This window comes from Populus euphratica, unplaced genomic scaffold (assembly GCF_000495115.2).
Source record: "Populus euphratica unplaced genomic scaffold, PopEup_1.0 scaffold77.1, whole genome shotgun sequence".
Classification (NCBI taxonomy): Eukaryota; Viridiplantae; Streptophyta; class Magnoliopsida; order Malpighiales; family Salicaceae; genus Populus; species Populus euphratica.
In genome coordinates this window covers 44,084-50,083 of record NW_011499955.1, presented here as the reverse complement: position 1 = coordinate 50,083, position 6,000 = coordinate 44,084, and positions in this window count along the sequence as shown.

The window sequence follows — 6,000 nt, the reverse complement described above, 5'->3', positions numbered from 1 at the left end:
TTAAAACACCATGCATCTTTAACCCATGTAACTAGTTTTCGGCTAATGACTCCCAGACCAGTTGGTCTTAGGGCATTAGGTGTTAAGACACCCCTACGAGCTTAGTAACTCGTGTCGCAGATACTGATATGTAGATAGTGCAATGTTTGATTCCCTTAAGTTTTTCTCCTCAACCCATGTAACAAGCATTGGGCCAATAACTCCCAAGTCAGTTGACTTTAGGGTATTAGGTGTTTAAACACCCCTTTGGGCTTAATTGCTTAGGTTAGGGAGGCTACGAAACCAAACTTATCTATATTTTTATTATTATCATTTTTTTTTATTATATACTATCCATTTCCCTTAGTTGTTACCTTTAACAAAAGAATATAAATAATGTAATAATCCAATATGCAACCCACAATCATATGTTGAAGTGTGTGTGTGTAAATTAAGGTTTAAGAATACATGTTAAATAAGTATATGAGCAGAATTAAGTGATAACAATGCAAAAGTTTGTAAATCTGAATATTTCAAGAAGTATTATAATAGACCTTGTTAAGAATAGTTACTGAGATGCGTCTTAATAGTCACTTTAACAAAAGAGCTCCTTTACTCTGTCATCCTAGTAACAACAATTATACACATGCTTTATGAAATAAAAAACAATTTTTTTTTATCAACTACTACCCTCTCCCCCCAACCAAAATGAGACATTGTCCTCAATGTTCTAAGGTAGAAAGATAGAGTATAGAAGATATCACCTAAAATAACGAACACTAACAAACCTGAAACACATTTAAACAAATATAAGAAACAACAAAACACAAATATTATGCTATTAATAAAACCAAAAGACACAAGTTTTTACAAACAAAAATTCAAATCGCAGTTGTGATTGTGGCTCACATCTTCCCTTGGTTTTACATCCAAGAACGGCTTAAATACCCTCTGTTGTAACCCAATTTTGGATTCACTAAAATTTTTTGGAATGTTATTTTATCTTATTATTCATGACAAAAAAATATAATAAAAAAAAGAAAAAACCGAGTCCACCGGGTCAATACGGGTCCCACCATGTCGACCGGGATGAAAAATGAGTTTCGGGCTGTTTCGGGTCAAAACTGGTATTTTTGGTCAAAAAACCCGGTCGACCGAGTTGATACCCGTATAAAAAAGTTTTTTTTGTAATTTAAAATTAATTTTTAGCGGATGAAAAACTTTTTATAATACTGATTTGAATTTTTAATTTTTACCTCTATAAATAAATATTATTATTATTTAGTATTATTATATTATTATTTAGTATTATTATATTATTATTTAGTATTATTATATATAATAAGACAAATAGTAATCGGTGGAAGTTGAAAATCTTAACGATCCGTGAATTGTTGTCTGAATTTATTGGCTATAAATAGCCAATGAATTCAAGACACAGAGGAGAAAGAAAATGAAAGATAAAAAATTCATTTTGTATTTGCAATTGTGAATTCAGAGTTTGGGTTACTCTTTGGTTACTATTCATTTTTTTAATATTTTTTCTGTACCCTAGTAAGATATTAAATTTTTTTTTAATAAATTGAAAAATACCAAAAATATCCCAACCGTTAGATCTAATAGTATTTAGATCTGAGCCTTTGATTTCTTAGGATACAATAGGCTTTACCACACCAGATTAAAACCCAAATCAATCTCAGCCGTTCAAATAATCTGCCCTTCGATCTGGTTGCGCCACGTCCGCAGGTATACCGAATACACGGTACACCGCGCCACACCAGATCGTAGCCCATTCAATGTTGACCGTCTGATCAACTTGAAGATCAAACGAATCACAGCCGCACGATCTGTTCATCCGAGATCCAGCGGTTCACAGCCTTCAGACGCACTAGTGCACCATACAGTCGTCCACACCAGAGCACAACCCAGAGCTTCTCTCTCCTCTCGCCTGCGATTCTCTCTCTCTCCGTCGATCTCCCATTTCCGGCCGTCTCAAGCCGTGAAACCACCACATAATTGTGAATCGCCTCCCCCTGAGCAAAACCCCTGCCGTTTCACACTTTTTCACCGGCTAATTTGGCCGGAAAAAGGCTGCGACCGACATCGACCAATCGACCTTCAAGTCGTCGATTCTCCCTCCTCAGCCATCAACGGCCAACGCGACCATCACCATCAGAATCCCCGTCCTCAGACCCGAATCTCTAGGACCAGTGTCTAATTTTGGATTTCTAGTTCCCTCAAATTACTAGATGGCGACTTCAATAAAATCTTTATTTCCCCCAATCAAATAAAAATTAAATTCCTTTTGTTTAAAAAAAAAACAAACAAAAAAAGAGGAGTGGAGCCGTCGCCCGACGTCGTGCAGTGGCACCCTCTATGGGTCGGGGGTAGGCTTCCCATCTAGTTTTCTTAAAAACTGGCAAACATGATTTTTTTTAGTCAGATTCCTAAGACTATGTCGAGTATGTTCCTTATGGAATATTGGCCATAAATCATGAATTGCATGATGCTTATCTCGACTATGATGAGACTTAAGAGTCAATAGAAGATTATTTAAAGACTCTCTGTGTTTTGAAATAAATCCCACCTTTTGACAATTTTCACAGGTTTTGTAGAATGCATGTGATTTCTTGAATATGATGGGCCAATAAAATCTGCTTTGCAAGATTTCTACAATCCTCTTTTTTGATGAGAAATGATCCCCACGTGCCTTAGAGTGACAAAATTTAATGATATTACTTACCTCATTATCGGGAAAGCATCTTTGAAATATTTGATTAGGATGATAATTGAATAAGTAAGGGTCATCCCAATAAAAGTTTTGCACGTTGCTCAAAAATTTTCTTTTGTCTTCAGTACTCTAGTGAGCTGGCAAAAATCTTAAAGCAAGAAAATTGATATTTTTAGCAAACCAAGGCATTGAACTAAGAAAAAGTAGAGATTCATCAGGAAAGTAATAATTGATTGGTGTGATGTCCGGTGTCGAATTTGTTGTCACTTTTGATAAAAGATCCACATCAATATTTTCGGTGCCTTTTTCATCATTGATTTCTTCCTGATTGGTCATGGCATGAGGAAATGAAAGTGCTGGCAGGGAATCAGTCTTTTCCTTGCAATATTCAGATTCAACCCTTTCCTTACCCTTAGAGATTGACTCATCATCTTTCTCACAAGGTTTAAGAGTGAGTTTTTTAATAACCTCACCACTGCGAAGAGTGATGACTGATTTGACTTGATCCATGTGTTGACTTCCAAAACTACTTGCATTTGCATTATATTGCCCCTTGGGATTTTGCAGTGGTTGAGATAGAAACTTACATTTCTCTTGAAAATTGAGAGCAGATGTGAATTTTACAAGAGTATCTTTAAAATCTGTTATGCTTTGAGCAAGTTGAGTATTGATTGTCTCTTGCTTTTCAATGAATGTATACAATGTTTCCTCAAAATTACTTCTAAGAGGTGGAGCATAAGAAGGTGCATATCCATAAGAATTTTGAAATTATGGTGTGCTTGAAACTGTGGTGGTGAAGTTTGTGCATTATCACTCTTCCAACTGAAATTTAGGTGATTTCTCCAACCAGTGTTGTATGTTTGCGAGTATGGGTTATAATTGGGCCTTTGGAAATTGTTTAAAGAATGAGTTTGTTCATAGAGACATTCCTTAAAAGAAGGCAAGGTTGGATAATTATTGGTTGAGTGTTCATTTGTTTCACACATTTGACACACAATGTTTTCAACAGATTTTAATTGACCATTCTTTTTCAATTCTAGTGCCTCGACTTTTCTAACTAAAGATGCAAACTTGACTTAAAGGTCATGATCTTCCCTAAGGTTGTACATACCTCCACTAGATGTATGAGGTTGAGTTTTCTTGGTACCTCATAATTACCCGCGGTGTCCTAATTTTGAGCATTTTCAACTAACAAGTCTAAGTATTCCATTGCTTCATCAGGGTCTTTATCTTTAAAAGTTCCATTGCACATCAATTCAACCATTTGCCTATCTCTAGGTGTTAACCCTTCATAAAAGTATGAAACCAATCTCCATGTTTCAAAACCATGATAAGGGCAAGTATTAAGCAAGTCTTGATACCTATCCCAACATTGGTAAAATGTTTCTCCTGGTTTTTGAGAGAAAGTGGTGATTTGTCTTTTGAAAGAGTTTGTTCTATGAGATGGGAAAAACTTCTTCACAAATTATTGTTGTATTTAATCCGAAGCATGAATGGATCCTGATCTTAAATTTTGTAGCCATGTTTTAGCTTTATCTTTTAATGAAAAAGGAAAAAGCTTTAATCTGATGGTGTTCATGCTACAATTTAAATTATTATATGTGTTGCACACCTCCTCAAATTCCCGTAAATGCAAGTATGGATTTTTCAATTCTAAGCCATGAAAAGAAGGTAAAAGTTGAATAATGTCTGGCTTAAAATTAAAATGAGATGCATTGGGAGGAAAAACTATGCATGATGGTGCACTTGTTCTTATGGGATTCATGTGGTTTCTAAGTGTTCTAGCACGGTTATTCTTATTATTCTCATTATGAAGTGATTGATTATCTTCTTCGGCCATATTTTCTGAAAGTGATGAGGATACCCTACAAAGTCTACCACTTGATGTACGTGACCACACTCTCATGCACGTGTAGGAATAGAATAAAAAGAAGAAGAAACAAGAACAAAGAAATAAAGTTATATACAAGAAAAATGAAAAGAGAAAATAAAATAAATACTATAATTTATACAAGAACTTACCTCCCCAGCAACGGCGCCAAAAACTTGATACAACTAAAAGACTGATGTCTTCTCCCAAGTGCAGGAGTGTCAAAGTAATTAATAACCCGGCAAAACCGGAGTCGAACCACAGGAAGGTTAATTATATAAATTATAAATAACAATAATACAACAACAATAACAATAACAACAACAATAATAATAATAATGATAATAACAACAATAATAAGAATAATAATAATAGTAGTAGTAGTAGTAGTAGTAGTAGTAGTACTAATAATAATAATAATAATAATAATAATAAAGAAAAAGAAGAAGAAGAAGAAGAAGATGAGAACTTCGAGATGGAATATTAACGTAAAGATTTAACAACGATAACAATAAATGTCAAGGTTAGAGGATCCACTAATGGTATGTCAAACAAGTATAGTATAAAATCTTATTAGTCAATTAGAAACCACACACAAAGAAGGTTCCAATCAGATTATAGATTGTTAACATGATTACATTAGTCATCTTATTCATTTAGTGCTAATACTTGTAAATCTCGTCAAGCATTCATGATTATAACTTATGTTAACAGCAAATCAAGTTCCTTTCATAGCTCAGGTGTCGGTTATACCATACAGTATGGGCTATGAAAGTGCCAAGTATTTGTTGTACCAAGTGTTATACAATATAAATTAAGATTAGTCATTTAACAAGCAAAGTATTAAAGAGTGAACAAGATAACAAATACGAAACATGTTAGTATCAAACATTAAAGTCCATATTGAGTTTACACTATACTTATTCTTACACCATTAGTGTACCCTTTTCACCTTGACATAATAAACTTAGCTAGAGATAATAAAAGAAAGAAAAATAAATCAACAAAATAAGAACATAAATAAGATAAGAGTTAACTAAGTAAAGAACAGGAAATGAAAGGCATAAACTTGATATTAATGAAAGCAAAGCATAACCATTACAAAAAATACAAAGAAAGAAAGTAAGAGCATGATCTTGATTTGGAGACCAAGATGCCTAAATGCATGGCAAATGCCTCCTTTTATTGGCCAAAAATGGGAACTATTGATTTGATGACTAATTGATGAGTGGGTGAGCAACTCTTGACTTGGTGACAATCCTTATCTTCTCTTGTTTGCCCAAAAATTCATTGATAACGTCAAAATTGGAGCCATTTGAAACATGAAAGTTGTAGGAAATTGTCTCAGCTTTCTTGTGTAAAAAATTCAACTCATTTGGACTTCTAGAACTCCAGATATGGGCCAAACACTGAACAGTGC